Source organism: Pieris brassicae, chromosome 5 (assembly GCF_905147105.1).
Source record: "Pieris brassicae chromosome 5, ilPieBrab1.1, whole genome shotgun sequence".
Classification (NCBI taxonomy): Eukaryota; Metazoa; Arthropoda; class Insecta; order Lepidoptera; family Pieridae; genus Pieris; species Pieris brassicae.
In genome coordinates, this window is record NC_059669.1 from 10,322,764 (window position 1) to 10,342,943 (window position 20,180).

Here is a 20,180-nt window from a genome sequence, read left to right on the forward strand (position 1 = left end):
TTTCTAGTCATACTATCACGCCTCTGCTAGAACTATCTTAATTAATTTATTTATTTAATATTTATTGAGTAGTCATTACTGGAGATGTGTTCATAACATACTAGTTTATATTGTTATTTAATTATATTTATTTTATTTGTTTAAGATGCTAAAAAAGACAATTCATTAATAATTCTATATCATCGATTAATTATATATCTTTTAAGTTGTAGTTAATCGTTTTAGCATTTCGTCATTGTTATGTATAAATAATTATTTTGAGTTGCTTGAAAGACATTAGCGGCTTTACTAGTTGAGAAAACTTTTATACTTTTTATTTTACTTGTCTCAAGTGTAAATAAATCTATAAAATTGTAACGTGATTGTCTAATTGATAATTGTGTGTGATTTACGTTGTGTTGAAAGGTCGTGATAAAAATCTGTGATTTTAATTACTTTATAGTTAATTTTTTAATATTTATTCAAAAGAAAATACTCTCATATAGTAAGTTAAGTCCTGCCAATACATTGTAAGTTTTTGAAAGTATTTATTATGTGGTAAATGGAATAATTACATTTTTTTGTGATTATCTTTAATCCTTAGTAAATGGCTAATATAAACAATCAACAATACTTATTTGCTTAAAGATTAATAATTATTGTTGATTGCAGACTCTACGCCTTGTTAACATTACATAGTGGTCTTGATAGTTGATAATATATTATTTTAAACATAACAATTATTTTATTTCTGTAACCTACAATAGTTTAACATATAACCATACTTTTAAATAAACTATAGACCTCATACAAAATTTGTGGTCTACAGTGGGTCCTGGAGGACACTTAGGCCTCTTCTAGCTCTCGCCACTTATTTCTATCCCAGGAAGCTCTAATCCATACACGTTCACCGTGGTTTTTCCATTCCCATTCAATGTTGACCTAACAACCTCTTTTTCTTCTTGGATCTCGATGCTGCTATTCAGTAGAATCACGGCCATTTCTCACGACTTGCTCTTGTCACGTGCCTGACCATGGCCATTTAAGCCACGTCTTATATATATGAATACCATCTTCCACTCTTGTAATAATTCTAACATTGTCTGCACTTACATGCTCTTTAAGTTGTTCGTGAAACGCCAAACGCAAATAATGTATTCTCGTATTAAAAAAATAAAATCGCCATATTTAATATCTATAAAATAAATCACTGTATTTTTCTGCATAGTTTATGGAACAATAATATTGAATGCCCCTAAACAATTAATCGCTTTAAATATTAAACTTAAATGTACCCGATTATAGAACTCGTACTGAGCTTTTTCATATCTTGGTACAAACTATGCTTGAAATAATATTATTTTTAATCTATATAATAAGGATTACGCGTGCCTTGACTTACGCCCAAAAGTAATAATGTATCCTCAATCTAAGATTATAGGCAATCTTGAATTCATATCGAAACATCGATCTCCTATCTGCATGCCAATATGACACATTTGCTACCCGATTGTTTATTCGACGATAGATTGCACGCAATCTTTTGCGTGATCCTTCCCTCTCGACCGCGTTTCGTTAAATGCAATATGTTTGTTCAAGCATACTGAAAGGTTGCTGTTTTTGGAATGAAATAAAATCAGTAGGACTATGTATCTATAGTAACAAATATTTTTGATTGTACTCTAATAATAATAACGTTTAAACACTCTATTTATATTAATAAATATGTTAATTTATGGTTTTTTTTTTGTGGTTTTTTTTTTTTTTTTTTTTTTTATAAAATAGGGGGCAAACGGGCAGGAGGCTCACCTGATGTTAAGTGATACCGCCGCCCATGGACACTCTCAATGCCAGAGGGCTCGCGAGTGCGTTGCCGGCCTTTTAAGAATTTGTACGCTCTTTTCTTGAAGGACCCTAAGTCGAATTGGTTCGGAAATACTTCAGTGGGCAGCTGGTTCCACATAGCGGTGGTGCGCGGCAAAAATTGCCTTGAGAAACGCTCAGTCGTGGAACGTCGGACGTCGAGGTGATACGGGTGGAATTTTGTATTTTGCCTCGACGTCCGATGCTGAAACTCAGCTGCAGGTATTAATCCGAACAACTCCTCTGAACACTCTCCATGGTAAATGCGGTAGAAGATGCAGAGTGACCCCACATCTCTACGCAACGCCAAAGGATCGAGCCGCTCGGAGAGGGATTGGTCATCGACGATTCGAACCGCTCTTCGTTGGATACGGTCAAGTGGAAGGAGCTGGTACTGGGGAGCCCCCGCCCAGAGGTGAGAACAGTATTCCATGTGGGGCCGTATTTGCGCTTTATAGAGTTGCAAGCGGTGGCCCGGAGTGAAGTACCGTCTCGCCTTGCTGAGCACACCAAGCTTTTTGGAGGCTAATTTAGCCTTTCCCTCCAAATGACCGCGAAACTGAACGTCGTTCGATATGTCAACGCCAAGTATTCCGATGCTGGCTGTGGCTTCAAGAAGAGTGTTTTCGAAAAGAGGAGTAGCGAGAAAGGGTAATATGATTTTAATACGGAACGGTCGAACGTTTCATTTTTATGACAACTGACAATGTCAACTCTTGGCTTCATGAACTCATGAAGCTTTGTGGCCTCTATTTTGTAAATAAATGTGTGGTTTGGTTTGGCAATGCACCTATTTACTTAACCAAATACAAAAAAGTAAAAGTACAAAAAAGTGCTGATGGCGCTCGGTAACGAAAACACAAACAGTAAATTAATACTGGAGTGTCACGAAGGAAAATACACGGATGGTTCAAAAACAGGGTGTGGCCGGCGCTGGTATTTTCTCCTTTGATCTCAACATCAACATACACCTACCTCTGGGCACACAAAGCACAATTTTCCAATGTGAATGTGTCGCTCTAACCGAAGCAGCCAGAGCCGTACAGTGTGTTAATGACTTTTGCATTAAGCTCATATCCGACAGTTCATCCGTGCTGATGGCGCTCGGTAACGAAAACACAAACAGTAAGTTAATACTGGAGTGTCACGAAGCACTGGAGGTAATAGCTCTAACAAATAGAGTTACCTTACAGTGGATAAAGGGGCACAGTGGCTCTCTCGGCAATGATGCTGCCGACGAGCTTGCGAAAAGAGCTCTGGTATGATGCCTACTGGCCCGCATCCGCTCCTACCCTTGCCCTTCTCGCTAGTTCGAACCTGGATTTGCTAGAGATCCGCTGAACTCCAGAATCAACGATGGTCGCGAAGTGTAGATTGCAAACAGTCCAAAATGGCTCTGCCGGCTGTGAACCCGCAACTTACTAAGCGACTTCTAAACCTGAACAGAACCAATCTCAAAACAATGATAGGGACAATTACGGGCCATTGTCTCCTTAATAAACATCTTTTCGTCCTAGGCGCGACAGACAGCCCCCTGTGCAGAGGCTGTTTCAGCGCAGACGAATCAGTAGTAGTATCCAGGTAGTCCTGGAATGCGAAGCTGTGGCTAATCAACATACAAAAATCCTCGGAACAGTGAGGTCTGTGCTTCTGGAAGGAGTTTGAGGCTTTTACGAACAACGGACCGACTACGCGTCTAAGTGCGAAAATTGAGTCCACCCCACCTCACCTCACCACCTCTACATCAGTGCTGCAGAAACGGCTTGAAGGGTTAATGATGTGTATGGCGGTGGTGTTGCAAGAAAAAACTGCGTTTTTGGTTTCAACGTTTTCGTTCTTCAAATTTTGACCTTGCAAAACGTGGACGTCCCAAAAACAAAATTGATTACGAAGAATTGAAGGCCATCCATTGCAAACTACGGATGAGTTATCTGCGGTGTTAGTGATAAAACTGTATTAGTCCAATGAAAGCAAATTAGGAAGGAAGGCACTCTTGCCGTAGTTCGTGTTCGTGAATTTTTGTTAGTGATTTTTCTATTTGGTATAGTCAGATCATCATAGACATGGATTTGGATTTTTATTATTATTTGAACAAATTATAGATGACAAGTAGACCATTTCCACAAAATATTCTTGCTGTGATTAATGTACATTTAGTTCTTACCTTATTTGTTACCTTTAGTAGACACTGTTCTATCCCTAGTTTGTGATATATTTTTTTGACGAAACAAATTACAAGTGTGCACTATATGACTCATAATAAACTGATATTAATATACAGTAATTAAACGGTATACTTTACAAGCTTGTTCGAAAGTGTTGTACATGAAACAAGTTCAAAAAGCAAGCAATGTGTGTTTTTTACATTAAAGCAGTGTGGTGAGGGTAACATTAAAACAAAATCGTAAACCAAGGTGCGGACGTGACTAATAATACAAGTCGTTAATTTGCACTATTACTACATAAGAAAATTTCAATAATTTTCAAATTTATCACATTCAACTTACTTGAGACATAAGCGGGCCAAACCCTGAAAAACCAAAACCGTTTTATGGCCCATAATGTTATAAGTATACTTTCATTATTTATAAAAGTTGACTACTTGACTACTCACATATGTACTTTACTTAAGGAAAGTCCTTACAAATAGGACAAGTTTTCTAAATTGTTTGTTTTAAAAACTATCTATCAGGTTTGATAATTACTGTCCCAAGTTCTTTAATGAGCTAGGTTAAAATTTAGGGGTTTAACTTATAATTCCAATATCTACACATTTTATGAGACAATTATATTTAATTATGATTTCATCACGTCACAGTTACACAGTGTAGCTATTAAAATATGGAGGATAAAATACTAATATGCATAGATAAGTGTATAATTAGTTTGCTATTTCCATTTCAGCGCATGTTTCCAATGTAACTATCGTTTATAATAATCCTAATTTCATACTGTTTGTTACAATATTTAAAAGGCAGGCAATGCACTCGTGAGCCCTCTACCATTAAGAGAGTCCATGACCAGCTTCCTGCCCGTTTCTACAAAAAAATATTATTATTTTTTATTTAAAAATCATTCGTAGTATCGTGTTTAGGATTAAATCGAGGGCAGATTTAAAATTGCGTACTAAACTAAACAAAGCTAAGTGCATAGAGCTAAATAAATAATGTATTCTGTTGAATACCCATTTTCACCTTAGATTTAGATTTTGTTTGGCGTTTGACCACTATGACAGAGACTACTTTTACTAATACGATATACCCACTGTTGTGGACCTCTATCCGAATAAGGTAATTTAATGATTCGTTAGAGCTGTGGATTTTCATTACGTCAGTATTATGACAAATACAAACACATAAATCGCTTAAATATTCTAGCCATAGAAACGACTGTTCAGACGAGTTTTAAGCGCTCGCAATGAAGACGTGTGTTCTGTTATTCACCTGCTTTTCAATCGTTCAATCGCGAAACATCGGTTCGATTGAATCGAGTAGTGTGAAAGTGATCCATAGAAATATAGATAGTGTAGACTTAAGTCTCCAAGAAATGAAATCAGAACCTTTACATAAAGTTGATGATGCGTTTGTGAAATCGCATTTATTGGAGAAGATGAGAAAGTATATGGATTTAAAAGTGATTCTTGAGAAATCGGATACCAAGAAACTTTTACGAAGGAAGAGAACGATTATAACTTGTGAAAAGTGTGCACTGGGAGAGACATTAATCCGTATTGGTAATGGTAAATCCATGTGTGTTAACCTTTAGTGAGTATTTTATTCTTAGATATCGGAAGTTAAGCTAGTCATAATTTAGATAAAGCCAAAATCTAGTTAACGATTTAACTACTTTTATTATTAAATGCTCTCAATTTTTTTGATTACGCAATTTGTATGCACGCAACATTATGTAGTATCTGATGAAATGGTTCTTTTAAACATACTTTATGCACCACATATTAGTAATACTTATTAAACGTGTGCAATTAATGAGCTAAATATATAATAGTGATGACACCCCCCCCCCCCTTATAATTATAGAAGCGTTCTCTTCAAATCACTAACCAAATTTTTATTATTTATTTCCAGACAATGATGGATACCTCATCAACCTTCTTCTAGTCATACTATCACGCCTCAGCTAGAACTATCTTAATTTATTTAATATTTATTGAGTAGTCATTACTGGAAATGTGTTCAGAACAGTAATTATTATTGTTATTTTATTAAATATATATTTTTGCAAGATGGACATAAAATGGGCATTTCATTTCCTCGTTTGCTTTCCTCATTAGCGATTACAAGTTAAAAAGGCTTTTTCGTTTTTTATTTGTGTTGTTACGTAGTACCTTTTTCATCAATTGTTCATTGACCAATTAATAACCAGTGTGTTATTAACATGGTGTTAAAAAGGTGGTGATAAAAATCTGTGACTTTAATTACTTTATAGTATTCTTTTAATACGAAAGAAAATACTCACTTATAGATTTAAGGCATAGTTATTGTTAGGCTTGGTTAGACCACCAGCGCAATTCCAGCTTTGGTATTAAATTATTTTTGTATTGTTGATTTAGAACTATCCGCCTTGTCGATATTACGTTTTAGTAGTAGTAGTAGGTAGTCTTACTAGTTGAAAATATGTGATTTTAAATAAAACAATTACTTTTTTTACTCAAACATAATTCCACTTAATCTCCGGCGAAGAGTCGAGAAAACAGCGATGATAATTTCTGGGACGTACAATGTCATCTTATAAACACTCTCAGAAAATATCCCCTCCCGTTTTCCCTCTCGTATTACATTATCTCCAAAATAAAAGCTAAATCTCTACCAAGTTACTTACCCTAAAATTCCCATTAATTCCCCACCTTCGTAGGGTAAACGTAATGAAAGAAGTTGTACTTTCATTTATATTATTTCATGTAAGGTTCTAAGAATCTTCTTTTGTATCCTTTCGATCATTACCTTTCGTAAGGGGACCATAGAACCTGGAACAGTGCCATGAAAAATGGCATAAAATTGAACTCTTTTGGGTGAAGGCGCACGTTGGCACTCCGGGAAACGAGAGGGCAAACGCTCTCGCGGGAGAAGCCGTCGGGGAGACAGGGACGCGAATGGGATACGATGCGTATCTGCTTTCCTACTTGCGACGAATGACAATACTTCAGACTATAGATACCTGGAACAAGAGCTATGTGGGGGGCGAAACAGCCACAGTCACAAAAATCATTTTTTAAGATGCAAAAACAGCATACAAACAAATCAAGACAAAGCGTTTCGCACCTCACATGACGCAGATCCTGACTGGTTACGGGGCTTTTGGACACTATTTACACAAACTCAAACTGAAGACTGTGACGACAGAACCGACCAAACGGTGGCTCATTTACGTGTTGACTGTGCAACATTTGCCAGGTGCGATCTGGAGCTCGAGTCTGGCATGAGGGTATCCCGGCATGGGCTATCCGACATGTTGCTTAAGCACAGATCGCAGCTAGAAAAATTCTGCGGCAAAATTGTCAAACATGTCACTGATATTAATAGCATGAGGTAACGCGGGTGGCGCCGGTCAGCGGGCTTCGACTCATAAATATCATATTTCCGGAGTAGTTGTCGCCCGGACTCGCCAGACGCGCGAGACGCCAACCCTCTAAGTTAATAATGTCCCTTTTTAAGAAAGCTTCCCTTCGACACTCCCCTGCTACCTAGTTACTCGTTCACATATTTGACTGACTGCGTGCCCGATAGGCTAGCATGTCGGAGTCATTTATTTAAAAAAAAAGAAAAAAAGGGGACCATATGAGGCAGCTGGTTTCGGGAAAACAATCTGAATTAGGATCGTTTTAATATAATAACTATCGTTTATAATAATCCTAATTTCATACTGTTTGTAACTATATTTAAAAGGTAGGCAATACACTCTAGCATTAAGAGAGTCCATGACCAGCTTCCTTCCAGCTAGCTAAAATCATTCGTATTATCGTGTTTAGGATTAAATCAAGGGCAGATTTAAAATTGCGTACTAAACTAAACAAAGCTAAGTGCATAGAGCTAAATAAATAATGTATTCTGTTGAATACCCATTTTCACCTTAGATTTAGATTTTGTTTGGCGTTTGACCACTATGACAGAGACTACTTTTACTAATACGATATACCCACTATTATGGACCTCTATCCAAATAAGGTAATTTAATGATGCGTTAGAGCTGTGGATTTTCATTACGTCAGTATTATGACAAATACAAGCACATAAATCGCTTAAATATTCTAGCCATAGAAACGACTGCTCAGACGAGTTTTAAGCGCTCGCAATGAAGACGTGTGTTCTGTTATTCACCTGCTTTGCGATCGTTCAATCGCGAAACATCGGTTCGATTGAATCGAGTAGTGTGAAAGTGATCCATAGAAATATAGATAGTGTAGACTTAAGTCTCCAAGAAATGAAATCAGAACCTTTACATAAAGTTGATGATGGGTTTGTGAAATCGGATTTATTGGAGAAGATGAGAAAGTATATGGATTTAAAAGTGATTCTTGAGAAATCGGATACCAAGAAGCTTTTACGAAGGAAGAGGGCAGGTATGGTTGTTGGGCGATGTGCAAGAGGATACAAAAGAATGGGACCTTCTTGTATAAAAGAAGTAAGTATTTTATTGTTTACTGCTACACTACACTGCTACACTTCATGATTTAATTACTTTTATCATTAATTCATGTCGAATTTATTGAGTAGTCAATTTGTAAGCTTTACGCGTATAGCGTAATAATAACGCGTATAACTTTTAAATTTAAAATTTTCGCCCATTCCAATTATAGTAATTATTTATTTTTGATTTAGTTTTTTTCTTCATTCTCCCTTAACTTAAAAACATACTCTATGCATCACATATTAGTAATACTAATTAAACGTTTGCAATTGTATAGAAATAAATGAGACAAAACATTTAACTGGGGCAGTTATGTTTTTAAAATATGCTATTTATATCTATACATTCTATTTATATTTCGAAATATATAATCTTGATAACAACAACTTCTTTTAAATTATAGAAGCGTTCTCTTCAAATCACTAACCAATTATTTATTATTTCTTTCCAGACAATGATGGATTATCAAACTTTTTCTAGTCATACTATCACGCCTCTGCTAGAACTATCTTAATTAATTTATTTATTTAATATTTATTGAGTAGTCATTACTGGAGATGTGTTCATAACATACTAGTTTATATTGTTATTTAATTATATTTATTTTATTTGTTTAAGATGCTAAAAAAGACAATTCATTAATAATTCTATATCATCGATTAATTATATATCTTTTAAGTTGTAGTTAATCGTTTTAGCATTTCGTCATTGTTATGTATAAATAATTATTTTGAGTTGCTTGAAAGACATTAGCGGCTTTACTAGTTGAGAAAACTTTTATACTTTTTATTTTACTTGTCTCAAGTGTAAATAAATCTATAAAATTGTAACGTGATTGTCTAATTGATAATTGTGTGTGATTTACGTTGTGTTGAAAGGTCGTGATAAAAATCTGTGATTTTAATTACTTTATAGTTAATTTTTTAATATTTATTCAAAAGAAAATACTCTCATATAGTAAGTTAAGTCCTGCCAATACATTGTAAGTTTTTGAAAGTATTTATTATGTGGTAAATGGAATAATTACATTTTTTTGTGATTATCTTTAATCCTTAGTAAATAGCTAATGTAAACAATCAACAATACTTATTTGCTTAAAGATTAATAATTATTGTTGATTGCAGACTCTACGCCTTGTTAACATTACATAGTGGTCTTGATAGTTGATAATATATTATTTTAAACATAACAATTATTTTATTTCTGTAACCTACAATAGTTTAACATATAACCATACTTTTAAATAAACTATAGACCTCATACAAAATTTGTGGTCTACAGTGGGTCCTGGAGGACACTTAGGCCTCTTCTAGCTCTCGCCACTTATTTCTATCCCAGGAAGCTCTAATCCATACACGTTCACCGTGGTTTTTCCATTCCCATTCAATGTTGACTTAACAACCTCTTTTTCTTCTTGGATCTCGATGCTGCTATTCAGTAGAATCACGGCCATTTCTCACGACTTGCTCTTGTCACGTGCCTGACCATCACCATTTAAGCCACGTCTTATTTTCCAAATACCATCTTCCACTCTTGTAATAATTCTAACATTGTCTGGACTTACATGCTCTTTAACGGCCAAAACTAATATTCAATCTCAATCCAATTTTAGCCTACTTAGATCGACAATTCAATCCATTTCTACAGAAAAGCATGCCAATATTCATATCATAGATTGAGTTACCAATCTATTTTTTCAACCAATCCTTCAGAGGACCGATCAGAGATTAAAGATTGCCCTCTGTATGAAAATTAGTGTTTACACATGCCAATAACCTATATGTCTATTTTGACAGTTGCTCAGATTGGCCAAATCAATTCCGGATAGCTATCGGAGAAATTTGTTGGGTTATGGGTTATGGATCGGTATTACGATCATCCAACTTCATATTCATTAGTAAAATGTGTTCATTTTCGTCGTCCTCCAGTTCTCGTGATAGTGATTTGGAAGTTTTAATGCAATTACCCGATTGGGATAGTGAAGTTGTTGGTGATATATCATCTGCAATTGATAAGCTAGCTTACGAGTATGTTTTTATACACCAACAGATTACAGAAAAATTACATGAAATTGCTGGATTTCCTAGAATTGTTGCCATTGATTGCACTCATTTACGAATTCAATCATCATGTAAGTAGTTTATATATTATTTAACATTGTACATTATAGTATGAAGTTGTTATAATAATAAGCAGCATTATTTTCTTAGGTGACGTAATTGGTCAATAATATCGTGATTGGAAAGGATATTTCTCTTTAAATGTACAGGCTGTGTGTGATGCAGAAATAAAATTTATTAATGTTGTGCCCCATGGCCTGGTGCCGCTCATGATGCAACAATTTTTGAAAACTCAGTTCTACAAGTTATTTCAAATTGATTCATAAGAAGGTAGATCTTGATAAATGTGCCAACTAAATTAACAGGTATATTTGTTTATAGCTTAATATCATACAGGTCTACTGAGAAATCACTGGATGGTTGTTAATAGTGCTTGCTCAAATATACCATATTTATTAACACCATTTCTCTGGCTGACCAGAGATATGATGAAGTACACATTAAGAATAGGAATACTATAGAGAGGTAAATATATAGTATAATTTAAAGTATTAATAACTATGCTATGTCAAAAAGTTGCAAGATATGTGTCCCAAATGAAACATGATATAAGGTTAAAATATTTGTCTTTTTCAGAATATTTGGAGTATGGAAATGTCGCTTTAACATTGTATTTATCACTAGCTAAAGTTCAAGCTATTAATATTGCCACAGCTGTTATGCAAAATATTTGTAAGGTTTATAATTTGTAGATATACCGGCAGAAGTTTTAGTTCCAACACTTGATACAATTTCAAGTGAAGAAGTTAATGAAGGAAATCAAGACATAACTGAAAGAACAAGCCTTATTCATTATTATTTTGGGAAAATTAATATAATTCTAGCAGAAACAAACATGTTGTATTTAAATGTCCTTTTGTATATATAAAATAAGAAAAGAAACTCAGTTAAAATCTTAATAAGTTATGTAGTTAATCTACCTATAAAATTAAATTATTATTTATTATAACCATGTAATGTAATGAAATATTATTAATAAGAAATAAAAACATAACATAATATAAAATTTATTTCATTATATTCTTATATATCACTAATATGTAAACCAAAACCTATAAAATAGTAAACTATACTATGCTAATTAATAATATTCTCTACAACCAATTACTTCCTTAACTTTTCTATTTTTAATTAAAACATTTCTAGCTAAGACTAGTTTTTCATTAGTTCTAAGTTCTTTATTTCTTAATATTAAATGTTTGTTTTTAAAATTTACATTTATTAAATTAGTCTATTAATTTTTGTTTAGGCATATAATATTCTGCTATTGCTATATTTCATTTTTTTTTCCTTCATTTATAGCTAGTGGCGTTGGTGGCTTTCTTATTAATTGTTTTACTTTCTTGTATTAGGTTATGTTAAAACGTGCATTGCTTCTTAGACAGAGGTCGACCTTTTACCTAATAAAACACATTTATATAACATTAATATGACAAAACACTCAAACGCGGGAAATCAGCGTCATGCAAATAAAATAAACCAAATACTTACGGTTTCAACATCCATTATGACAGAGATTATAGTTGTATAATTTATAATATTATGTTAATTTGTACTTAAGCAAACCGCACTTATATTTAGATTTTAGAAAATAGCGGGCACGCCCAAAATTAATAATGTATCCTCAATCTAAGATTATAGGCAATCTTGAATTCATATCGAAAAATCGATCTCCTATCTGCATGCCAATATGACACATTTGATACCCGATTTTTTATTCGACGATAGATTGCACGCAATCTTTTGCGTGATCCTTCCCTCTCGACCGCGTTTCGTTAAATGCAATATGTTTGTTCAAGCATACTGAAAGGTTGCTGTTTTTGGAATGAAATAAAATCAGTAGGACTATGTATCTATAGTAACAAATATTTTTGATTGTACTCTAATAATAATAACGTTTAAACACTCTATTTATATTAATAAATATGTTAATTTATGGTTTTTTTTTGTGGTAATATGATTTTAATACGGAACGGTCGAACGTTTCATTTTTATGACAACTGACAATGTCAACTCTTGGCTTCATGAACTCATGAAGCTTTGTGGCCTCTATTTTGTAAATAAATGTGTGGTTTGGTTTGGCAATGCACGTTTTTACTTAACCAAATACAAAAAAGTAAAACAATTAATAAGAAAGCCATCAACGCCACTAGCAATACATTAAAAAACGATGAGTGGATTCGCTTGGCTTAGCGATTAAACGCCACCTCTACCACTTGTCCCAGGATATTGCCGCAGGAACTTCGTCGAAAATGGAAGAATAAGAGTAGTAATAGAAGTAGTAAAATAAGGATGAAATAACCAGAGCACTCGTTACATGTGGAGTATCATCAACCCTGATAGGGTGGATAAACAACATCCTAAAACAACGAGCTATACAGTTCACTGTTAATTCCACAACACGGGGTATTGTCAGCAGAGGCTTTCCACAAGGTGGTGTCCTATCGACGCTACTGTGAAACCTCGTAGTTAACGAGCTTATCACAGAACTCAACGCTGGCAATCTCTCATGGCACAGTGGGATATGCGGACGACATAGCTATCTTAATATCGGGGAGCTTTGAAAGCTCCCTATGTGATCTCATGGGATGGGCTTTCAAAGTAATTGAGATATGGTGCAACAAGCACGAGCTATCTGTCAACCCATCAAAAATAGAGTTAATACTCTTAACAAACCGGAGGGTTCTGGGACCACACAGGCTTCCAAAACTCTTCAACACTGAACTCAAACTCAAAAAAAATAAACTACTAGGTGTGATTCTGGACAGTAAACTGCTCTGGAACAAACACCTAGAACACAAACTAAACAAAGCAACGATCGCCTTCTATCAATGCAAAAATATGCTAGGCGTGAAATGGGGCCTATCGCCTAAAATAACATTATGGCTATACACTGCCATAATCAGGCCAATGCTGGCCTACGAAGCCCTGGTTTGGTGGCCAATATCTGAACTTCAAACGGCGATCACGAAACTGGGACGCTTCCAAAGGCTTGCCTTGTCCGCTGCAAGGGGTTGTATGGGAACAACTCCGACCGCAGCAATGGAGATAGCCCTGCAAATCTTACCTCTGGACCTACACATACAGCAGGAGGCAGCCCCAGCGGCCATCAGGCTTATGGTATTGGATCTATGGGGAAAAAACCACTACAGTTCACACACAGTGATTCTCAACAGGGCAATAGAGTACCAACCTCTTATAGCTGCGCCATGTGACAGAATCACTAACCAACTAATATTCAACAAGAAATATCTTACACAACTGAGAGAAGAGGAGCAGGATCAGTCGCCCCTGAATGAGCTACGTATATACACTGATGGTTCAAAAACAGGGTGTGGCTCAGGCGCTGGTATTTTCTTCTTTGATCTCAACATCAACATACACCTACCTCTGGGCACACAAAGCACAATTTTCCAATGTGAATGTGTCGCTCTCACCGAAGCAGCCAGAGCCGTACAGCGGATGGGAGTTAATGACTTTTGCATTAAGCTCATATCCGCAGTGCATCCGTGCTGATGGCGCTCGGTAACGAAAACACAAACAGTAAATTAATACTGGAGTGTCACGAAGCACTGGAGGCAATAGCTCTAACAAATAGAGTTACCTTACAGGTTACCTTACCATAAAGAGACACAGTGGCTCTCTCGGCAATGATGCTGCCGACGAGCTTGCGAAAAGAGCTCTGGTATGATGCCTACTGGCCCGCATCCGCTCCTACCCTTGCCCTTCTCGCTAGTTCGAACCTGGATTTGCTAGAGATCCGCTGAACTCCAGAATCAACGATGGTCGCGAAGTGTAGATTGCAAACAGTCCAAAATGGCTCTGCCGGCTGTGAACCCGCAACTTACTAAGCGACTTCTAAACCTGAACGGAACCAATCTCAAAACAATGATAGGGACAATTACGGGCCATTGTCTCCTGAATAAACATCTTTTCGTCCTAGGCGCGACAGACAGCCCCCTGTGCAGAGGCTGTTTCAGCGCAGACGAATCAGTAGTAGTACCCAGGTAGTCCTGGAATGCGAAGCTGTGGCTAATCAACATACAAAAATCCTCGGAACAGTGAGGTCTGTGCTTCTGGAAGGAGTTTGAGGCTTTTACGAACAACGGACCGACTACGCGTCTAAGTGCGAAAATTGAGTCCACCCCACCTCACCTCACCACCTCTACATCAGTGCTGCAGAAACGGCTTGAAGGATTAATGATGTGTATGGCGGTGGTGTTGCAAGAGAAAACTGCGTGTTTGGTTTCAACGTTTTCGTTCTTCAAATTTTGACCTTGCAAAACGTGGACGTCCCAAAAACAAAATTGATTACGAAGAATTGAAGGCCATCCATTGCAAACTACGGATGAGTTATCTGCGGTGTTAGTGATAAAACTGTATTAGTCCAATAAAAGCAAATTAGGAAGGAAGGCACTCTTGCCGTAGTTCGTGTTCGTGAATTTTTGTTAGTGATTTTTCTATTTGGTATAGTCAGATTATCATAGACATGGATTTGGATTTTTATTATTATTTGAACAAATTATAGATGACAAGTAGACCATTTCCACAAAATATTCTTGCTGTGATTAATGTACCTTTAGTTCTTACCTTACTTGTTACCTTTAGTAGACACTGTTCTATCCCTAGTTTGTGATATATTTTTTTGACGAAACAAATTACAAGTGTGCACTATATGACTCATAATAAACTGATATTAATATAAAATAATTAAACGGTATACTTTACAAGCTTGTTCGAAAGTGTTGTACATGAAACAAGTTCAAAAATCAAGCAATGTGTGTTTTTTACATTAAAGCAGTGTGGTGAGGGTAACATTAAAACAAAATCGTAAACCAAGGTGCGGACGTGACTAATAATACAAGTCGTTAATTTGCACTATTACTACATAAGAAAATTTCAATAATTTTCAAATTTATCACATTCAACTTACTTGAGACATAAGCGGGCCAAACCCTGAAAAACCAAAACCGTTTTATGGCCCATAATGTTATAAGTATACTTTCATTATTTATTAAAATTGACTACTTGACTACTCACATGTGTACTTTACTTAAGGAAAGTCCTTACAAATAGGACAAGTTTTCTAAATTGTTTGTTTTAAAAACTATCTATCAGGTTTGATAATTACTGTCCCAAGTTCTTTAATGAGCTAGGTTAAAATTTAGGGGTTTAACTTATAATTCCAATATCTACACATTTTATGAGACAATTATATTTAATTATGATTTCATCACGTCACAGTTACACAGTGTAGCTATTAAAATATGGAGGATAAAATACTAATATGCATAGATAAGTGTATAATTAGTTTGCTATTTCCATTTCAGCGCATGTTTCCAATGTAACTATCGTTTATAATAATCCTAATTTCATACTGTTTGTTACAATATTTAAAAGGCAGGCAATGCACTCGTGAGCCCTCTACCATTAAGAGAGTCCATGACCAGCTTCCTGCCCGTTTCTACAAAAAAATATTATTATTTTTTATTTAAAAATCATTCGTATTATCGTGTTTAGGATTAAATCGAGGGCAGATTTAAAATTGCGTACTAAACTAAACAAAGCTAAGTGCATAGAGCTAAATAAATAATGTATTCTGTTGAATACCCATTTTCACCTTAGATTTAGATTTTGTTTGGCGTTTGACCACTATGACAGAGACTACTTTTACTAATACGATATACCCACTGTTGTGGACCTCTATCCGAATAAGGTAATTTAATGATTCTTTAGAGCTGTGGATTTTCATTACGTCAGTATTATGACAAATACAAACACATAAATCGCTTAAATATTCTAGCCATAGAAACGACTGTTCAGACGAGTTTTAAGCGCTCGCAATGAAGACGTGTGTTCTGTTATTCACCTGCTTTTCAATCGTTCAATCGCGAAACATCGGTTCGATTGAATCGAGTAGTGTGAAAGTGATCCATAGAAATATAGATAGTGTAGACTTAAGTCTCCAAGAAATGAAATCAGAACCTTTACATAAAGTTGATGATGCGTTTGTGAAATCGCATTTATTGGAGAAGATGAGAAAGTATATGGATTTAAAAGTGATTCTTGAGAAATCGGATACCAAGAAGCTTTTACGAAGGAAGAGAGCGATTATAACTTGTGAAAACTGTGCACTGGGAGAGACATTAATCAGTATTGGTAATGGATTTACAATGTGTGTTAACCTTTAGTGAGTATTTTATTCTTAGATATCGGAAGTTAAGCTAGTCATAATTTAGATAAAGCCAAAATCTAGTTAACGATTTAACTACTTTTATTATTAAATGCTCTAAATTTTTTTGATTACGCAATTTGTATGCACGCAACATTATGTAGTATCTGATGAAATGGTTCTTTTAAACATACTTTATGCACCACATATTAGTAATACTAATTAAACGTGTGCAATTAATGAGCTAAATATATAATAGTGATGCCCCCCCCCCCCCCCCTTATAATTTTAGAAGCGTTCTGTTCAAATCACCTTCTCTACCTTAGAAATTCTTCTTGATGATGTATTCATTATTTTAGCAATTTTTCTTTTCTCTATACCGGTCCATCGATCTTTGACACAACTGTAATTTTGTATTCTTCACTTTAGCGGGCTCCCAAGTTATAAATCCATATGAAAATCACCGGTAGTTGAACCCGCGTACCAATTTGTACCGAACAGGCAAATGATCACGTGACTCAAGTCGTTCTAGTCGAAATTAGCAAAATATATATAAATATTATTTATATACCATTATAAATTTCCTGCTTGTAGGCCAAAGTGCAACGGTCATTATTTATTTATTCACAAAAACACACACATGACATGCACAATAGAGCTACTGTGAACACACTGCGTACATAAAACAATGTCGATGGTGCCAGGGACAGCTTTTAGAAGGCGCAATTTCTTTGTTAACGGGGATCTGTGCAACAGACTGGTTCTGGCCCTTATCGCAAACAACCTTAATCTTTGCTGATGCACATATCCCCCAGGTACAAAGGAACCGAGTTCTTGACGAGCACATCGTTTGCTCACCACCCCCCAAGACTTTAAGTATCTGTAAGCCATCCATCTTTAAGTTTATCTGTAAGCCAAATATAAGTTCCGCCTTGTTTCTATGTATGTTTCTTGCCTGGAGGAAAACAGGCAGGCACACTTGTAGTTAAAGCTCACCGCCACCCATGGACACTCACATTGCCAGAAGGCAAGTGCGTTGCCGGTTTAAGAATTGGTAGGATCATATCATAGATATAGAAAAAACTAAAGTCGAATTGGTCCGGAAATACTTCAGTGAGCAGCTGGTTTTATATAGTGTAAAAATAATTATTTTAATATACCATGACTTCACTCTGAACTTGGCAGTTCTACAGATCATTGAAGCTATCTAAGTATGTTTGATGTAATGTTACAGCAATGAAGATACAGATATCGGAAGACGTGAAGCGTGCTTTGGACAGAACAGGTCTTTTTGTTACAAGCCCGAGAGGAATGATAGAAGTGAAGGTAGTAGTTTATTCCACAAATAAATAACTACATTTAGTTTCGTCTTGTCCAGTGATAAGATTATTCAATTCGCCGAATTTAAGCATTACGCAATGAGGATAGTTATATAGAGGTTTTTCCCATTATAAATGTTATATTAGTTAATATGTATGTTATAGCAACTGTTGATTAAATTCTAATTTTATATTTTCACTAACACGTTCCAGCTGGCTGAGTAGTCATGCGTTGAAAGGTAAAACAATGCAGTAACTTGACGTATCAAACTATAACAGTAATGTTGTAAAACTTAACAATAAATGGCTGCTTCTTCAGGCCTCTCATTTTATTTACAGATCTATAAATGCATTTATAGATATAACTTTGGAGGTAAAAGTCCGCTTTGAATAAATAATACCTTAATTTTCTTTAAAGCACTTATTTACGATACAATAAAGTACTACAATACGGCTTAAAAATAATTTGATAATGAAGGTGTATTTTGTCAGGGTAAAGGCGAAATGATGACACACTGGTTAGAAGGACGAACAGGGCCTTCACCTGCCCGTCCGACAGCATCCCTGGATTGCACGCCCAGCTTCCTCACCCGGATCCACTCCCATGGACGAGCCTCGCCACGCTACCAGCCTGACATACGATCTTAAATATTACTTTAATTATTGCGATGTTTACATATTCGATACTGCTTTCAAATTATTCAATTAACACTTGGCTGGAATCTATAACTAATTCTTATGATTAAATACAATTTCTGAATACCAACAATCAATATTGAAATCGAAATCGATTTCGAACTGTCAATAAAGCCTGCTCTATTAGCTTCATTACGCTAATACAATGAAATAATATTTTTTGTCTAGGAGGTTGAGATGTGACTTTTAACATAGAATATGTTATTTATCTAATATTATTAGATTAACTATTATATGTTTAGTAGTAGTATAGTAACCAGACGCATCGCATATTAAAAAAGAATTATACAGCTTTCGCCTTCGTAATAAAACTGTTATTTGATTGTGCTTCATGTTAATGGTAAAGAGATAAAAAAATAAAGTAAACCTATTTTAGTAAGGATATAATCATCCTGTTTTAATTTGAACGTCCCAACATAAATTAATATCTTGAATGTTATATAACCGTGTATTAAAGAAAAGTTTTATCTTGCAACTGCATAAGACTATGTATGCAGAAACAAATTTAGTCAGAATGTGACAGTAATTTATTTTAATACAAATGTTTTTCTAGTAGTTCGTAAAGATGATTGGATTGGACATTGAAAATCTGATATAAATATGTTATTATATAAGTTAGATTATAAAATATAATACTTTGATGTGACAACATCGTTTTTCTTGAAAGCCTAATTAAAATATAAATTCAAGTACCACACTAGGACCGTTAGTCCTGGCTTCGATGTCTGGTGAATAATTATTACGAAGATTATGAGTCAAACACACGTTTAAGGCGTGTCGGTTTTCTCACGATGTTTCCTATCGCACGAGCAAATTTAATTGCATATGTTGATAGAAACGCAGCCGGGATTCGAACACTATTCTAAAGAAGTATGTATAATAAGTCAAATATAACTTCCTTCTAAATATTACATTATTGATTTACGTAGGATAATTTTTCATTAATTTTTCAGTCTATGACGCGATGAATGAATTATATTTTACTCATGAGTCAAATATGACGAATTGAAATGAAAATTATTATCAATCTCTGCGTCAATTTGAATGGCTCTCCAGCGTTTCTACATTTTGCTATATAAAGTATGTTAGAGCTAATTACAACATTACAAGCAATTTTAAAATAGACAATTAGATTATTTTTTATGTTATCGTTACAAAGAAATAAAAAAAACCACTGAAATTTTTGTAGTTACAACGCCAGACGTTGAATTATTATGCACATTCTGTATATAAATATTATTATATACTTATAGAGTATTCACTCTTTTCAATCGCCAAGTTTTTATTTCTCAAAATGTTTGTAAGCTGCAACCATTACACCATGTTCCACATGACATCTTAAGTAAATACACTGATACAGAGGCGATATAAATAGGCATTTATGAT

At 35.0% G+C, this 20,180-nt stretch overlaps 2 long non-coding RNA genes across 3 annotated transcripts; both read left to right on the plus strand.

Moving 5' to 3' along the window:
• The first annotated feature begins 10,381 nt into the window (after nt 1-10,381).
• On the plus strand, nt 10,382-11,335 carry LOC123710357. 2 transcript variants are annotated; one of them, XR_006753819.1, is made up of 3 exons: nt 10,382-10,618; nt 10,929-11,072; nt 11,300-11,335. It is a non-coding gene; the product is annotated as an uncharacterized LOC123710357 (long non-coding RNA). The 2 variants fall into 2 exon arrangements; XR_006753820.1 differs by lacking the exon at nt 11,300-11,335 and adding an exon at nt 11,184-11,260.
• Nucleotides 11,336-16,448: 5,113 nt separating this feature from the next.
• On the plus strand, nt 16,449-19,368 carry LOC123709946. The gene is made up of 3 exons (XR_006753778.1): nt 16,449-16,797; nt 18,014-18,105; nt 18,591-19,368. It is a non-coding gene; the product is annotated as an uncharacterized LOC123709946 (long non-coding RNA).
• Nucleotides 19,369-20,180: the final 812 nt, after the last annotated feature.